The sequence below is a fragment of the Columba livia genome, chromosome 7 (assembly GCF_036013475.1).
Source record: "Columba livia isolate bColLiv1 breed racing homer chromosome 7, bColLiv1.pat.W.v2, whole genome shotgun sequence".
Classification (NCBI taxonomy): Eukaryota; Metazoa; Chordata; class Aves; order Columbiformes; family Columbidae; genus Columba; species Columba livia.
In genome coordinates, this window is record NC_088608.1 from 22,207,302 (window position 1) to 22,226,255 (window position 18,954).

At 40.1% G+C, this 18,954-nt stretch overlaps 1 protein-coding gene across 13 annotated transcripts in view; it reads left to right on the plus strand.

Moving 5' to 3' along the window:
* The window catches only part of RAPGEF4 (Rap guanine nucleotide exchange factor 4), a 147,555-nt gene that overhangs the window by 46,414 nt on the left and 82,187 nt on the right, over positions 1-18,954 (plus strand). For 2 of the 13 annotated variants that reach the window (XM_065068782.1, XM_065068788.1), the window contains exon 1: positions 788-1,142. The exons of 10 other annotated variants lie outside the window; for them this stretch is intronic. The gene's annotated coding sequence lies outside the window, so the exon portion shown is untranslated. Of the gene's footprint in view, positions 1-787; positions 1,143-2,974; positions 3,158-18,954 lie in introns of those variants that run through there. One more of the 13 variants, XM_065068789.1, reaches the window with a different exon arrangement.

Genomic DNA, 18,954 nt, shown 5'->3' on the forward strand with positions numbered 1-18,954 from the left:
TTATAAAAAAGCTGGATGTTAATGCTCCGAAAGAGACTAGAATATCTCCTGGGATTAGTGAGGAGGTGGTTGCCTCAGGCATAGCCCAGGGCCATTAATTCCAGCCAGTCATTAATCCTCTGTAATGCCTTGAGCTGATGCCACAGTTCCTACTGCAACACAGAAATAGAAAGCTGACTGACCTATGCATTTTGATGGGTTTTGTTATTCTTATAATGTTTGCCTATATTTCTAAATGCTTATTACTGTAGTGTTGGACAGAGTTTCAGTTTATAAGTTTGGTCTCTTTCCAGGGAATCAATGCCTTCCTGCAACAATGTTATTGGTATTCCACTCTGTCCTAGCCTTTCAGTAAATCTTGAAAACATTGTAGCCTATATGAGGTATGCTCCACCTATGCTTCTGGGAAAGAAAAATTGATATAAATGGTCTCTGAAGATAATTAGTATGCACATTTTCATATATAGAGAAAATGAAAATTGAACATGTTGTTCCTTTGCCATGTAAGGCCAAGTGTGGTCTAAGTTGTGTTTGGTTTAGTTTTTGTTTTGATTGTTTTTTATAAAAAAGTCCTGAAATTTTAATGAATTTATGAATTACCTGAAGAAATGGTACTAAAGAGAGACTAACTATAAACCATTTAGAAGCAATGCCCATTACATGCCCTTTACATGTGTACTCATGTACTCAGCAGTGTACAATAAAAGCGTTACTGGGCAAATCTTAAAGTGCAAGAGGAAAAAGTTCAAGAGCAAGAGACAGCTCCCGGCTTAGCGGATCATGTGAGCGCACGTGACTCTGAGCAGCACAGAGTTTAGGTAGCAAACAGCAGCTCTGAGAATTTCCAGAATGCCTAGACTTGCATATCTGTTTAATTTCTCCTAAAATGTTTTCACTCAAGTAGAAAGTTATTAATCTGACCTTCACATAGAGTTTTTGTCAGGGGTGTTTTACAGATGCAGAGATTTAGTGCTCACATTCAGGCTTGACTTGACTGTACCATGGTTGCACAGACCTTTGGCAGTGCAGAAATATGACTGCAGAGGGGCTTTGCCGCTACAGTCCCTCAAAGACCATACAGCAACACTGCGTAGCAGCTCGTGTCGGGAAGTGCGGGATACTTCACTCAGCTCAAGACATAGGTGAGTTAACAATGCTAGACTGTATGAGAACAATGGTAAACTGCTTTTTAAAAAGAAGCAGCAGCTGAGCTCTCTGTAATTAGCACTTCTGGTGAAGACATAGATTGTATTGCTGAAATGTGAAATTTCAGCACTCCGTTGATTCCAAGAGGGAATGAGGTTGTTTGAGGTTGGTTTAGGATAACTAACCACTTCCTACAGTGCTGTCTCTGCTCATTATTTACTCAGCTGGGCCTTGTTTAGTTTATGAATTCAAAATTGATCACAACAGAGAGTGTTGGGGCATATTAGAGCAAAAGAGGAGGCTTAGGATAGACTGTCTTTTGGTATGCTAAAACTGTCTGAAGTTTATAGAATATATTCCTAGAGAAAGTTGTGCTTAAAGCTTAGCAGTGGCAGTATGGAAGAAGGCTGGTGTGTGGATTTTTTTCACCCACCCACCTGCCCCCCCTTATATGTGAAATCTTGTTGACCCATCTCATACACATAGAGGGAAAAGAACCTAGAGGCAGTGTTCTTTCATTTTAGAAAGACTGTTTGGAATTCTTTTGAGTTCAGTTGTGTTTGCCAATTGTAACATTTCAGCACCTTTACTTGAAAACCAATATTTTCAGAATGGGTGCTTTCTTCAAATGTCTTGTGTCATTCTTTTTCCTTCCTCTGACTTCACTGTTATAGCTTGGTTTGCTGCTGTGCAGGAGGAGAGATGAGGGAAGGAGGAGGTGGTAACCTTCTTTGCCCTGTTTACTGCCCATTCTCCCCCTTTCCACTGGCTCAAAATAAATTCTCTACTGTTTACAGAGCTGTCATAGAAAAAGAGAGGTGAGAGGGAGGGAGAGGAGAACAAGATGAGAATGAGAGAAAACCTTTGTCCTCTGGGCTCATTGAGAGGCAAACATGCATCCATTCACCCATCTGAGAATTGCTGTAATGTAAATTAAACCATTTAAGTGCATAATAAGGATTTACTCTCTTACAACTGTGAAATAGCTAATAAAATCTTAATTTCATTTGTCTGTGATCCAAGAATTTTTAAAAAGTGAACAAGTTAAATGACAAATTGACTCAGCAAACTGGTCCCTTATTCAGCAGACTAGTCCCTTAGAGACTGTATTTACCAGGTAAATGAGGGGAGCTGGCTGATGTGATCCTGATCTTTCATGGAGGTGTGTGGGTGAGACTATAACTCTCCCTGCTGGCCCAGGCAGCCCTGCCGAAACGCACAGGGGGTTGTGCTGCTTGGCAGCGTATGCGCGGTACTGAAAATACTGAGTTAGGGATTCATGTCCTTATCCCAGAAACCTGAAGGTAGTTTCCTCTGTTATGATTCTTTTTCTTAGCAGATCTCCTGTCTGTTAGCTTTGATTATCCATGGGCTCTGGACTACTCCAGACTTCTGTTTCAAAGGTTGTTCTGTAGATAGAAGTGTCTGGAACTGAAGGGACAGTGTATGGAGCTCTGTGCACATCTGGCTCAGCAGAGTTTAATGTGTGGTGGACACAAATGGAGGGTTGCAGTACCAGCATGTACAGGGACGACTGGAAGCCACTGGACTAAACCCATCCAAAGACAGTGAATTCCTGCTCCTTGTCGAAAGTGTTCCAGAGAGGGATGAGCAATCCTTATGTGCTGCTTCCAAAGAGACATGTCGCTGCAGTTTGATGCTGTCCTATTGCGATTTTAATTTATCTGGTTTGAATTTCCTTTTTCTTTGAAAGGACTTTTTTCCAAGTATTTTAAAACTTCCTTCCTGATATTTATCTTTTTTCCAGATTCCAAAATTAGATCAAGTCACATTTCCTCATGGAACTTCTGCTGCAAGGAGGCATTGAGCTTTTGCAGCCCCTAGTCTGAAGGTGCCTGCTCCAGTGGATGACCTGCGCTGTCATGCACGCTACCCAAAAACAATTGGACAATGGCAAACTTTAAAAGTTAATGCATGTCCTGATTATTGTCACATCCCACTCAGCTTGTGCTTTCTGACGCTTGATGTCACTGAGTCCTGTTTGTTGAAGGTACTATTTAATCCATGACTTGCCTGCTTCATTCTTTTTTGACCTGTTATCTGTTAAAGCAAAAAATTTATTTTAAGACTGGGCTCGTCAAAGAGAACATATCTCCTCACTTCAGATACCTCTAAGGATGAATATTTGATTAAAATCTGACTGCAGCATTAAAATGAGTGCCCTGTGTCTTTTTGTAAATGAATGACTAGCAAACTTGTGGACTGTCTACTTTTCCGTTAGCAAATTATTCGTTGAGTGATTCAGGGGAAATTTCAGGAGAGGGTGGGGTGTTTTTTGGGTTTTTGTTTGTTTGTTTGTTTTTTAGATGAATTCATTACTACTTTTATTCATAGAGATAGTCTGAAGATAATTAAATGCCCAGCTGCATCCACAGATTGTTTAAATTTCCTCTCTGGAAATGAGGAAGAGATCATACTCTAAATCATGGGATAAAACCCCAGATCCTGACTTTGGCAGCCCCACATCAGAACCAGGAGGGAAGGTGTGTGGTTCTCTTAGTGGTGGCTGTAGATGACCCATGCAACTGCTGCATCATTCTCTTTGCCTGCTTCTGTTTGCCTGCTGCTTTCTTTATGAACTCCAGTGGGTGGCTGCTGATAAAATCTGCTCTCAAAGGGACTTGGAGACTAAATGCCTGTCCCGTTTAATACTCTGATCAATCAGAAAGACAGCCAAATCTTTAGATATGATTATATGCTCTACAGAAGACACTAGGACAGTCAGTATGGAGAGGGAAAATAAGGGGTGGACTTATTGTAGCTACCTAAATACACTACTGGAAATCTTAACACTGTATCAGTCTACTGGAAAATAGCATGGAATGGCTGATGAAGACAAGGAAAGAAGTGTTGCTTGAATCTGTTTAATTTTATTTTTGAGTTTGAAAGTCATGATAGCACTTTGTAAAGAGAAGAGACTGTCCCATTTGATGTATGAGAGCTTGATGTTGCTATTTTTCCTTCTGTAAGTAATGTAATACAATGTAACAGCTCGTGAGAAATAAGATAAGACACGAAGGGCTCCAGATACAGGGTTTTCTGAATATGTCTCTTACTGGGTCAGTATGGGACTCCTGCAAAGGTCTTTGACTAATTTTCTTTTCTCAATAGTTGGCTGCTGACTTCTTGATAGAAACAGAACAGCAGAAAGTATTTTAAAATGAAAGAACAAAGCCTGAAGGGCTCCTGTTATTTCCAAAGTACTCCCTTTCAAACCAGAAAGCCTGGTGCAAGTGAAATATGTGGGCAACCTCTAGTACCTAAATTCTCCCTGTGCTGTGGAGAGGCCAAGGAGTAGTGGTGTCAGCTGCAGTCAGAGAATTTTCTTACATGCTCCATGATCTGGAAGACAGACAATTGGAAGTGGTTGACTAATCAGGATATTCATCTTTGTACATTGGAGAGAAGGAGACATTGCATGTAAATCCAGGGTGGACAGGAGTCAGTTGTTGCTTTAGCCCCTTTAGAAAAAGGGGCAATTATTGTTAATGAAAAACAAGATTATGCAAATAGATCTTGAATTGCCTTCATGTTAATTTTTTTCTTTTCTGGCTGGTGTTCATTAAATTGCTTCAGTGAGATACTCTGAAATGCAGTATGAAGTGGAATATATGCAGTATGTACGTATGTGTGCATCTTCATTGTTTACATTGAAAGACTGCTAAAATCTTTTATATATAAGATGTAAAAACAACTTATTGTAACATCGGACAGTAAAAACAAGTGCTCTGTTCCTTTTTATTTTTGTAGAGTTTTATAGTGTGCTTTGATTACTTTTGTAAATGTCTAACTGGTCCTGTGCAGAAAAATGTGGCTATTTTCTCATGTTACAAAGAGGCAAATATTGTCTTAAGATCTGCTTTACCCCTTTCTGACTGTTTGTTGTTGGCTCTGCAGCAATTTCTTCAAGACCCAATGTTCATTGACTGCAGTTGACAGTAGAGCTCCCTTTCCAGCATTTGCAGCCCTGGACAAGGAGGTGCCGTGTTGGGCACAGAAGTGAGAGCCAAGGGCTGGTAGGATAGAGGCCATTGCTGCATTGAATGCTTTGTGTTGTGGAACCATGGCCAACAGCCATGGGCTGCATGGGAATGTGTGAAGGGCTTGGGTATAACCTGTGTTTGCACTGGCTCTTCAGAAAGGGAATGCCAAGAAAAGAGACTTATAGACAGGGCAACATTGTGCATTGCCACTCAACATCATCCATGTCTGCTACGAGGATTTGAGGTCTTTGTTGAAGTAGGCCTAACTATGTTAGGGAAAAAAACTACATGTCCCAAAGTGTTTTGTTACAGCTTCTATTTATAGTTTCAAGGTAAAAAAAAAAAAAAAAAGTGCAGCTGCAATGACTTCTGTGGTTAACCTTGAAGTCTTGGTGGGTTCATTCCAGGTGCGCTCGTCTCTTAAGACTCACTGATTTTAGCCAGTAGCTTTGGTTTTACTAATATTGGTGATTTCTGTCACCTCTTAAGAGGACACTGAAGAGCCAGGAATGTTTTTTCCAGTGATCTGGTAAGATATATTTCGAAACACCACAGAAGGGTTTTGAATCTGGGCTGACCTTATTGTTGGGTAGCAATGTCAGCACCTTCCTAGAGCTGCTCCTCCTGGAAATTTCTAGGGTTGGTCATACGGACTGGTAATGAGACATACAATAGTACCTCATTCTCTTTAACGTTATGATTTGAACTCAGTATCAGCTGTATGTATTATATAGCCTGGTAATTAAAATTGTAATGGTGTGCAGGAGGAACAGTAGCTCAGTGAATATTTATTTAGGAAAAAATTCATATGGTAGAATAAGTTATTGGTCTAACCAAAGTGTTTAGACTCCAGGTATGCTGTGTTGAATTTGGACAGAATGGAACCCTAAGAGGAATATATAGTCCCTGTAGTGCTGTTTGACAGAAATATTTTTAGTTGCAATGGAATTGTAATTAAAATTCCTACTGGTCTTTCACTGATGGTCTTGGCCGTCCTCTGTGCAGAGTGCTTCTGAAATGTAGTTTATCATAAGAGTTTCTCCAGCTTTCCCCCAGCTTACTCACAATGGGAAAAGGTTTTCCAGTTAGCCAGGAGAGCATTGTCAGTCCCTAGTTAGCCCTGCACCCAAGCTCCTGTTTTTGTGCCAGCTTGCTTACCCGTAGCCATATCCGTCTCCTGGGGAGACAGTGCTGGCTTGCCAGGCTGGACCTGCCCTGAACAGCCAGCAGAATGGTTCACATTAGGGCTGCTGTTTTCAGTAGCTGCCTCTGCCATTAAAGGAAGCAGAATTGGCCCAGTGCTTACCACTTTGGAAAAGCCATCCTCTTTGGAAAAAGCATTTTAATTCTGAATAAAACATTGGGTTGGCTTTTAGCTCATGAATAGCACTTTATTCCACTTCAATAAATATCAGTACCGACAAGTAACCACATCATGTCATGACCTTATGTAAGTGCATGGCAAGGTTCCTAGATAATTTTGGCTATTTTTTCCACAAATGCGTAGGACAGGTTTTTGTAGGTATTTGATTCCTAGTTAGGCAGTGCTTTTGCAGACAGGGGCTGTAAAACAATCTGACAGTTACCTGGGCTCCATTAAACTAGTCCTGGCTTCAAACACTGATGGTACTTCCTTCGCAGACTGCTTCTGAAGGGTTTACTTCTTCAAGAAGCATGTGATGCTTCAGTGTTGATAGACAACTGAAGAGCTAGAATTTATGGAAAGGTTTGGAAAGCAGCATTACCTTATTAACAGTGAAAGTTCAAGCAATTAAAAGTCAGTGGAAGACAAATGCCCTCTTATCCTACTTGTGCTCTCAGGCACCCATGAGGAAGGGATCTCAACCAGGGTGCAACCAGGGAAACAAGTTTTCTTCTTCCTCACTGGGCTGCTGATTCAGGCAGTCTGCTTTCTGCTTGGACAACTACATGAGAAACCTTGCAGAACCAAATGAAGCTTCTAATGCTAGTGTAAGATCCCTCCCTGCACAGTCCCAACCGACAGTTGCATGCCCTTGTCATGTGCCATCATTGCAAAGGTGAACTTCTCCATCATGATTCCCCTTTTTAAGACTGTATTTGAGTACAGGGTCATCTTTCTTTAATAACCTTCTTATTGGAGTTGGAGGCTTGATAAAGATAGGAGTTCATAACTTCACATGGAAGCCTCAGGTTGTCATGTGCTTCTTGTGGGGTTGTTAAGAGGACTAGCACTATAGGTTACTGTGTCTCTGAATGCTTAGGTATCTTCAAATTCTGTCTGTGGTGTCACTGAATGTCAGTGCTGCGTAGTTTCTGAAGTGTTGAAGTCATTGCTATAGATGGAACGTGGTTGCTTAAGCCATTCTGGTGCTTTGGGAAATTTTGGGCCCTCAGCTTGTTTGCCAATTAAATAGGGAAGATTATTTTGTTGCAGATGCTTTGTGTAGGCTATCACTCAAAATATTAATATTACGAAGTGTAGACTCCTGCCAGATTTCTCTTGACATTTTTTATTTAGTGCAGAAAAAAGCAGATTGAGGTTTGTCATTGAGTGTTTGATGGAAGGCCCTCTCTCTCAGTTTCTGTATGGCAATCAAATCCCACACACTGTATTATGTTCTGCCAGGAAATCTGCTAACCTTCCATATAATATGTACTAGGTAAATAGCCAGTGCTGTAGAGCCATTTTCCATATAGGAGGATTTTGAGCTATTTTTTTTCTTCTGCCTTGGTAAGATTTGCAATGGTTCTTTCTACAGTGCCAGATGTTGTACATAAAACAGGAAATTATATACTGTTCTCTTGCTTATTGAGCAGAGAGAAGAATCTGCTTTTAAAACCTATCAGGGAGAGGTTGCTTGAAACACTGGGTTTAAAGAGGCAGATCAAGTGTGGGAGATGAGAAGGCAAGATAAAACTTGCCTGAATGTGAGGATGAATGCTAAGTCTCAACTGAAACACAGTTGATACACTGACATTAAAGGGAATGTACTGAATATATAATCATTGTGGATATATGCATGGGGTTTTGTATTGTAAGATAATCAAATGAGTAGTTCTTTGTACATACGGTTACTGACACTGATGGGAATCTCAGAAGAGCTCTAATGATGTATATTTAAAGAGATATCAGCCCAATTACACACTGTAGTGTTTGCTATTCCTGGAGGAATGCAATGTCAGAATAATATTATGGTTAACAATTCTTTGGGATCCTTCATCTACATATCTTGAAGCATTTTGCAAATACTAAGCACTTAATGCAGTAGCATTCCACTGGGCTGTGTTCACAGGGATGGTGATGCTTTGATTATAGAGTTCAATTTAAAGAGTCCCTCGTGAATAACTGTGGTGCCCAACTGGCCATGCCTGGCCTGCAGGTTCTTTCTCCATGGCCTATGGCTTTTTCCTGCTGGGTACCAGGGAGCGGCTGTGTAGCCACCGTGCTGCCCGGTAGCCAGGTGGCTCCTGCTGCCCCGCGGGCTGTTCCAGCAGCTGCAAACTGAACTCTGCCGCCTGTCATGCACAAAGAGGATACGGCTGGGGCTGCCTGGCAGCGGACTGCCACCAAACTGGCCTCTGGGTGCCCTAGCGGTTTGACCATTCTGCTGCAAGGCATGAGAAGAGAACCATAGAGGAACGCTTCAAAAATAGTGTTAATTCTCATTAGTAAGCAACGCCTATCATGTGACACTGAGAATTATAGTTGTAAGGGGATACATCTTTTATCTTTCAGAAACTTCTAAAACATGCTGATAGATTCAGAGATGATTTGGGTCAGGCTCTTTGTAGAATTTTCTACTAGACAGGGCCACTTTAGAGTTGTTCATATGCATGTGTGTTACTGTTCTTTGTACTGCTTAGGTTGATGGTTGGAGATCCAGATAAAATGTAGCTCTGTGCATGTTAGAGAAAAGAAACATCTCTTACTGGGACAGCTGCTCCAACAAAGAGCCAGTTGAGTCCAGAGTCTTGTTACTTTTTCCTTTTATCTTCTGGTAGCTTGAAACAGCTTTTCTGGTCACCATTATCTCCTGCTACTAGTACGCACTCTGCAAACCTCTCCTGAATTACATTTGTACTCTAATTAACCTGATATATAAGCATTATTTGAGTTTGAACACGTTGGTTCCTCAGAACCTTAGTTTCTGTCTTAAGGCAGAGCAAATCAGCATGTTTGTGCTGGCAGTGTTGTTCTTGCTTGACATCTTAGTTAATTTTACATCTGCTTTTTTATTGCTCTCTTCCTTATTAAAAGACACTTGTAGCCATTTTCCTTTTTAAGAGGCCATATTTTGATCCATGCTATTGTTGACAAATAATCCCCTATAAAATATTTGGGCGCTAGTGCTTTTTTTCTCTTGTCTGGATGTTCCCTCTTGTTTCTTTTTGCAGGAAGGATCAGCTCTATCTGAAGCCTGCACTCCTGGCAGTCGCTGGGCAGTGCAGTCGTTTAGTACGTCTGCAGGCTTTCTTATGCTGCTCTTTCTCATCACGTCAGATTTGTGATACCTGTCAAGTTTGCTAAACTTAGGTAATACTGGTGATGTGGAAATTTTGTGATTTTTGCCATGAGAAAACACCACCACATGTTTTTCAAGACGGTGGCAAGCGTATGTCATACCTATTTAATAGAGCTTTTGTTTACTGTTTTTGAAACCTACTGTGATTTCCTAAAGTTTGAAGATGAAAACAATTTTGGAAATAGTTATGTAAATCTTCTGTAGCATCAAGGCTGTGGTGGGGGGCCTTTTCAGTCGTCCATGTTCCCTATTGGTAAGGCAATGCAACAGAGCCTGGGAACAGAGGAGGGCCAGGACAGAGGTGGAATGTAGGTTGCCTGCATGTGTCCCTTCCCAGGGATAAAATTTCACACTGCAGAAATTAACAGCAAATCTTCTTAAGGCTACAGGGTAGACAGACTTCACATTTCCCAGGTTGAACTGGCTTTGGGTCAAGTATCAGTTGTAGTGAGTGAGTGGCATACACAGGAATATGACCTGAGATCTAGTCTTCAGTACTAGTTAATGGACAATATTCCTTCCTATTGGAAGACGGATGATCATTAGTGCTATTGGAACAGATCAATGAATACTTATCAGTTTTGCTGAAGCCAGTGAAACTGTTAATTTATGTCAGCTGAGGATCTATTCCAACACAGTTGTATATAATAGACATCAACTCCATACAAGTTATGCAAATAGTAATCTTATGTAAAAGGCAAAGGTTACAGTGGCTATCTTATCTAAAAGATATCAAGATTTTTATAAAAGTGAAAAGACAGTATAATGCTAAAAATGTATTCTGTAATGCTCCCTAAACAAGCAGCTAGCAGTATGTAGGGGAATACTTGTAAATTGAAAACGAGCCAGTAGAATATATATGGCATATGTGTACAGCTTCATTATTCTGTAACACTGAGTTCTCCTCAGTACTACCAAAGGAAGATGGATCAGTTAAACAGCACTTACCAAGTAAAAAAAAAATATACACACACACACACACACACACACACACACACACACACACACACATATATATATATATGGAAAAGATATTTTTGCCTTATTTCCAATGTGTTTGACTTGTATTACAGTATGGTTTGCAAAACTTGTCTTTAATGTGGTTTTGGAGTTGTAAGTTAACAGAAGAATTGTATGAAATGGCTTTAGATGTGAAGGCAGCTTTTTCTCTCTGTGAAGGAAACCTTCTTAAAGGCTGTTCTATAATTACACTTGTGGCTTCGTGGATAGTGTCTTGTTCTCATATGCAAGTCATTTGATTCCTGTGGTTCCTCATAACACTCCAGAGCATGGACTCTCGCAGTGTGACTCACGCTGTAGCTTATTTTACTGCATATTCTATGTAAAGACTTTCTTTGAGTGGATACACAGTATCAAAGTGACAATAACAAGCTTTGTCTGTCTTGCTTCACAACAGAGTAAGAACCCTACAAAAATAGACTGAAGTGTAGGTTGTTGCAAATTACGTAGCCCTTCAATTAAAAGTGTTCTGACTCTAGTATTACCAGCAACCTCTTCTTGTCTTCCAGAGGGACTGAAAGTCTCATCCCAATTCTTCCTTCAAAAATTAATAATTCTTCTTGCTCCCAGAAAAAAAGGTGAAGTATAGCAGGTTACTTCTCAATAAAACCTGCCTGTCCTTCTGTCAGGCGTGCTTGAAGATCCCCATGGATATTTTTCTCCACTGCAACAATAGGCAATGGCAATGCATTCCAAGCCAGAGCAGCCCAGTTCAAGTGCTCAGCACCTTCGATACTGGTGTACGCAACAACCAGAAAAAATGCAGCTTTAGGACATTGGTGTGTGGTTGTAATGAAAACACTTAGAAGAATTTCTAATTATAAGAATGTGTGTTGAAAAATAAGTTTGGGATATAAATATAATCAGAGTCCAAGGAAATGATTGAAAAGTTCTGGGAGTGGGAGAACTGAGACAGCTTATTTCCTTTCCAGTTTTGGTCTTTCCTGCCAGCAGTGCTTACCCTAACTTCCATGATGTCTCTGCTTGATGGTAGACAATGTATGTGCGGTTTGGAGTTCCAGTGGTGATGATGAGCCAGCTGTGTGTGCACAGGCTGCTCAGCTGGCTGCTACCCAGGGAAGTGGGTGACAGAGAGTGCTGCCCTCTCCTGTATTTGGGACCTCACTCCTACCACTAATTTTTATTTAGCTTTTATGACCTTATTCAAGCCCTCTCTCAAATTCATTTAGAATTTTTCCACTGGCAGCAGGAAGTGACTGGGCAGAAGGGACACAGAGGAGGTGTTTCCTGGCGGGCAATGTTGTTATGTGTGGTGAGGAAAGCAGCCCAGCAGCACAGAGTCTTTGTACCCATGGCTGAGCACAGGAGGTCTGGCATATCGTGGCCAGAATGATAACACAAACAACAATTAAAATTGGTTTGGATACACTTTTAATGAGAAGGCTGGGACAATTATCAGGAGCTGTTCAGTGTAAGAGATATGGACAGAAAGATGAGTGGATAAGATGCTCTCCCTTCTCAGCTGCAACTGTGCAGCCAGAGTCAGGGTTATTTACTGTCTCCTCCTAGCAAGGCCTTTTGAAAATAGTTTTGTAATGTCTGCTTTGAGTGTCTTTGAATTTTCAAAGTGTACTTGTGCCATTCAAGCCATTCATCTTTATTTGAAAATCTACAGAGATGATTTTAAGTCACAGTGCGGTAATATTGTGCACTGTTACTTTTCCTCCTCTACTGAAAACCAATTTTGTTTGCGCTCCATGTAAAAACAGTGTGTTTATCTAGTACTGCTTTTTGTTTTGTATAAATATTATCCCTTGTAATACATTGCTTCCAATAGGTTTGGAACAAGAACAGCCAGGGTTCCTGAGAAGCAGGTGGTGGGGCCTCCGCAGCACAACCGGATGTATTTCTTTTAATACCTTTTTGTCATCCTTTAAACAAACAAATAAAACATGATTCTATAAAGAAGGAGGAGGAAATACAAAGGTATCTAAGAAGCGATCAACTGAAAGCAATGCATTAGAAAATTGTTCTACTTTCAAAGTTAATGATGTACATCCTGGCTGTATTAAATCTGTCCTTCTAGTGGGATAGGTTGAGATGTCAATGTGCTGCTGAAATTATTTTTACCCGTGTACGAGGGGATACCCAAATGAAATGGCTGTTTGCCCAAGTGGAACAGAAACATAAAAATTCAGAAAATGTATTCAGTTCTTAGCGAGCTTACTATCAAATAGGTAACTTTTAAAACCAAGTGTAAGTTTTAGAATGTACTTTTAAAAGCCAGGTCTTTCAGAATGGCAAACCAAGTGCCACAAATGTTTCACTGAGAACATCTTTTAGCCAGTTTGACAGAAGTTGTCTCTCCCGCTAGAGGTGAGTACTTGGGCATTTGTGCTGACAGGTTTTGGGAGCTCGGGCTTGGCAAATAATTTTCGGCGGAGTCTTAGCACAGAAATCAGCTTTTCTCATTGCCCTTCAGATGAGGAATTTCCTTGCCAAAATGCTTCACAGAACTGCTGTGTTGTTATGTACGTAGTATATGGCCAAGTTTAATGGTCTGATAGTGATTCTTCAGCAAACCCCTTTCTCTTACAGTTGGTTGTTTACAGTCTTCCATAATCATAATTTGTGTAGACCTTCCGTATAAACTAAGTAGTAATAGCTGTGTCCCTTTGAATCTGGTTATGTCTAGTTACACGTCAGTTTTGGTTAGTGTTGACTCAGTTTCTTTATTGCCTGTGTCCCTTATTGGTGGTATAGCTTTAGCAAAATAATATAACAAATATCATTCTTTCAGAGGGGAGATTGTTTCCTAAAGTGTTTTCATTTCAGCCTGTGGAGGTCTGTCCTATGGTGGATGCCACAGTTGTGAACTTCTTGTTCTCAGTTACCTCATGCTCCAATATAATCTTACTTGCTTTATTTGAACAAAAATCCCTGGTCAAACATCTGCTTATTGTACGCAGTTAATTTGTGCTATTCTGCACCTTTTGTGCTGTGTCCCTTGCTGTTTGTGTCCTGCCTCTGAATGCACTGGGGCCTTTCTGGGTGGGAGGAGGGAGACAGGATCTGACCTTTCATTGTGTGTGAAGAGCTTAGCAAAGCTGGACCCCAGTCAAGCTGACTTCAGGGCTTTGTTGGATAGAATAGGAGACCGATAAGATGTTATACTCTTCTGCTTCCAGCCTTCTTTCTTTTTTCTGGAAGTATTATTATTCAGTTTACTTCAGTACATTACCCTTCATTATCCTGTGAATTGTTTCTGTTTCATGTTCTGGTTCATGTTTCATGTTCTTCTTTTTTCATTTTTCTCTTTTGGTCTGTAGGTTCAGCCTTAACACATCTTTACTCTTTTTTCCACTTAAGAAAATCAACAATGCACCTTCATTACTGTGCCCACCTGCATATCTCAAATGCTGGTTTAATCTTGATGGTAGATAACATGACAGATGATAGTGAGAATGAAGGCTGATAATGAAGAATGAAAATTGAGGTGGCCATTTTTTGTGTTTCTATATTGTACTGTGAAAGAAACTACCAATCAAAAAAATTAAATAAAAAGAAAACCAAGGCTTTTTAGCACAAAATTTCTGTCCACACTGAAGTGTCAACCTAGTCAAACTAGGCTGTGTGCTTGATGCTCAGCTCACATGGAAGAAAACACAATTTGAGCAATTTTTAAATGGTAACCAAAAGGTTGTGGGTTATTTTTACCCATTTGAATTAATCTGGGAGAATGTTTTGGCGTTTCTTTAAACAAGTCATTCCTCAGAATCTCAGAGTGGTTTGGACTCTGCTTGGCTTGTACTATTTCAATCCTTTAAAACTCACTTTATCTATCAATTTTTCCTCTATTTTTGCTTATAATTGACATCCCAGTGCCACAAGATAAAAAATAACAAATGTAAACCATGCTTCCCTATGTAAAATAGATCACTATGTAAAATAGGAAAATTGGTGGAGGCCTGATGTTGTATTATATGCTGTTCATCTCGATCTGCAGAATCTTTAGGCCTAAACTGTCTCCACAACAGCCAGATTCAAGGAGCCTAGATTCTGCCCATTGTGAAATTGCTGTTTCTAGAGCATCCAGCAGGTAGAACTGCTTCTTTGGTGGCAACATGCATTTTATTAGGCATATCATTCAGCCAGTTCACATTGTCACTTCCCCCGCCTCTTTCTTATCAGTGTGCCCTGTTCCCTGAAGTCTATCCTCTCCTTGTGGTGTCTCGTCTCTTCAGTGAACTGAAGGAGTTTGTTTAGGCTACATATTGCACTCTCCTCCTGCCATTCACTTATTGCTCCTTAAAACATTTTCATTATTTCTTGTTAACGTTTCTTTCTTTTCTGACATTTAACTTCCAGTGGGACTTTCTTCCTTCTTTCCCATCCCTGTGTGCCTCTGTTCCTCACTGTCCCCTCTCATGATGAGGTTTTAAATAGTTTCTAGGGATGAGGAGAAATGAATAATGTTACTTTACCTTTTGCCTAAAGAAAGGTCTTGGTGAGTGACTGGCAGCTAAATAAAATGTCTTTGGTTTGAGGAATTCACTTGCACTGACTCCAGACAGAGGGAAAAATCTTGAAAACTGCCCCATCCAAATGAGGCTGTTGCATTGTAGATTGTCAATTCAGTTCACCTAATCCCTGTGTTATGGCACAGATGAATCACCATTATCAATGTCGTTTGCATTTCAGTTTAGTAAAAGTCGGTCATTCCCATGCAATATGTTTTGGTATCTTCAGAAAAGATGCTGTTGTACGAGTCTGTCAGAAGAGACCGTGTTTCACAGACCTTTATCGGGAGCTTCAAACATGAGGGCCATGAGATGTTGGACTGTGCATGTAAGGCAGTATAACTAAACAGTTACGAAATAGCTGAAACGTTATTGTGAACTCCAGTGGGAAAGTACTAGCAGCAGCATTCATTATACGACACTGTGTATGAAATGGACTTGAATTTGAGCAGCTGGACCACTGAGAGATTGATGCTAGCAAGGTAATTCCAGAGCTGCCATTGCACTGACTGCTATCTGAGTTGGACCCCATATTTTAGGGTCCTATTCAGTGATATTGATCTGATTGTGAGTGATTTTCTGTGTCAGAATACACACACTTTTCCATGCACTAGGAGTAGACTCTGTTCAGTTGTGCTTCCTGAATTATAATGATTTCATTTGTCTTTAGGTTTTCCCCTCTTATTTTGTATTGTGCTTGTTGTTTTGATTTCACAGCAGTGTTACTGAGCTGCACAAGCTGCTTTTAAAGCAACTCACACTGTAAACAAAATAATATTTAAAAAGCACTGAAGAAAGGCTAATATTATAATGGAAATTCCCTTGTGTGTTTACTTATTTACATGTACAAGATATCAGTATTGTTATGCACAATAGAGTAGAAACAATCACTTTGAGGAATTATCCATGCAAAGGGAGCCTTTAATATTAGAAGAGTATTGGAAGTTGATAAGTGCTTATTTCTGTGAGAAGCAAAAGCATGGCATTAGGCTGACACCACTGAAATGATTAAGGTTTTATATTGATTATAGAGAAAGTAATATTTAACCCAGAGTTTCCTTCTAGATGAAAACAAGTTTCTAGAACAACATGCTTCTTGGCTTAGGTGTTGTAAATATGAAAGTATGAAAATATGAAAATCGAAGTTGCGGATCAGATCACTATTTGGAAGGGAAGAAAAGAAGCTGTCTGCCAACAACACGTAAAGCCACTGCTGCACACAGTGTCAACATAAGGCCAATGTGTCATTTAAGTTGCATTTACATTCTATTTTTAGGATTTAAGTACTGCACAGACCTTGTGGTGACCTTACAGAGTTTCATGACAGAGGAGCTTGACTTCAGCCCCCGGTCACTGCACAGTCTGTGCTGGGAGGTTTGCAGCTTTTCTCAGTCTCGGTGGTACATACCTACTTCCATATACACTTCTTCAGGTGAAGCCATTTTCATAATATTAATGCAAAGATATGTTGGTTATGTCTATCAGGCCTTCTGTATTTGCAAGGTGGCAATCTCAGGGTGGAACTATAACTTGGTTTAGAGACTCTTGCTGACTTCTCTAGTACATACAATCCTTGTTGTATGTTGCTGCAATTACGGAATTTACCACTCTATCAAAGCACTTTACAGACTTAAATGTGTTCCTGGTGTGACCTTTTGTCTCAGCTGAAGCTCTGCTCCAGAAAAATGCTCAAGATCAGTTCAGGGAGGCATAGCACATGGAAGAAATAGTGTAGGAGGCAGCTCATCGCTGCCCAGGTGAGCAGCTGAACAAGGCCCAGCCTCATCCTGGCTTTGCGACTCTCATATTACCCGTCTCTGCTCTTCCTCGTACACTTGCATAGCACACCCAGACTGAGCTCACCTGAAAGACCACATCTTTGCTTCTCCCCTCATTAAAATAGCATATCTGAAAATGACATATGGCTGCCTGAGGATAGGAAGAAGTATTTTGTGCCCAGAACTTTCGGAAATTGTTCTTGGGACAGGTTTCCCTTGTGCATGACCCATGAGATGATGCCAGACTTAGCTTGATCTAAGTGCTGTCAGTGTAGGTTTAAAGGTTGGCTGTAGTGGTAAGAAAAATTGTGTTAAATAGATACCTTTTTCTTAGTAGTTCTGCTCTTTGTTTTTGAAACATATCTGCTGGCTTTGCTAATAAAGATGCATGTTTACAGTTGTCAGCATCGCAGAACAGTTACTGAGGAGTGAGGTTCTGTTCTGCCACTTGCATCATTCAGAAAATTTCATCTCAGATGTGATTTGCTGCCTCTCTTCTACAGGTGATAATGAAAGGGGAAAAAAGGAAAGCACAGCTTGATTTTCTGATCTTGTACTGAGTTTGCAGCACTGCTGCTGACTGACAGTCATCATCATCTGATTTTGCAGTGAACAAATACAACACAGATATCACTGTGAAAAAGTAAATATGGACTTGTATAATGCTCTTTTTCAGTCACTTTTGAAAACTTGAATTTCACATTAAAGGCAGTTAATTTGTTATATTTTTCTCCTGTGCATACATTTTCTGTTCTGTGGTTCCACAAGTGTAGTAAAAGAAAACATATACACAGATGGACTGTTTGTTCTTCTTTGTTTTCTTTGTCCTCTTTTTAGTCTATGCAGTCTTTTCCACCCCTCCCAAACAAGTCTGTCTCCACCCAACTGCATTTCCTGAGTGGATTCCTCTAGGAGACAGAATCGGAGGGCTGCATGATGTCATTTCTATATTTAAATTAGATGGAGCAGAATAGGCTGTGTAATTTGTTTAATCATTGCTCATGCTCTGATTTCCTTGGATTTGATTTTTTGCAGTGCAGTCTTATCTTTGGGTTTCTATCTGGTAGCCAAGTCTGCTATTTGGCATGGTTTCAGGGAGCTGGGTGCATTTTTGTTTTCAACTAAAACTCAGGGGGATTCTGTGACCAAGAAAATTCTGCACACAGAGCTTTTCAAGCACGATAAACTGATTTAAGTGGGAATGTGACAGAATAATATGTGCCTCAAAAACAAAGAGATCAAGTAAAATCTAAAGCGTAGTTGATTAGAGCCATGCAGAAACATTCAGAAGATGGTAAATAGGTAAATAAATGGAAAATATGCAGATTCATCTGCTATTATATAAATTGTACTAATTCTGGGACCAGGATTCAGCAATTTCAGTACAGGCACTTCCTGTACTTATTTTATCTAAATATGACTAAATGGTACTTCACTTCTGCTATTTCAGGCCATGTCTATCTCATTGTAATGACTTGATAGACTGAGGCATACAAAACAATCTCTGTTCAGTAAGTCATGGTAAGATCTTCACGTGGTTTATTTTCTGTTTTTCCACAATACATAAAGATATGTTTTTGCTATTGTGGCATTATTTTTTCCTAATTTGACTTTATCCTTTCCTTTAGAAATACCTCAGTTCCGTTCTCTTACGTATATCGCGAGAGACAGTGAATACATATATCTTCTGTGAATGACAAACTCAAGTATTGAGTAATATGCAGGACACTTGGTGTTTTAGAGTGAAGCACCAGCTTCAAGCAGTGATTCACTTTCCAGTGTTAAACAGCCGTGGGCCAGATCCTTTTTGTGGTATTGAGTTAAGCATCATTGACCTGAAATGTATAGAATTTTCTGATTGAGCTTGTTTAGAAGAAGTACACTTATTAATTTATAAGCATACTAAGAAGGCAGTATCTGAAATCAGAATTATGCCAGTCTTTTGTGGATTTCGGCACACACTACTGGGCAATAGCAAATGCGTTGTTTGGTTTCCCATTTGAGTAAGATTTAGGTAAAA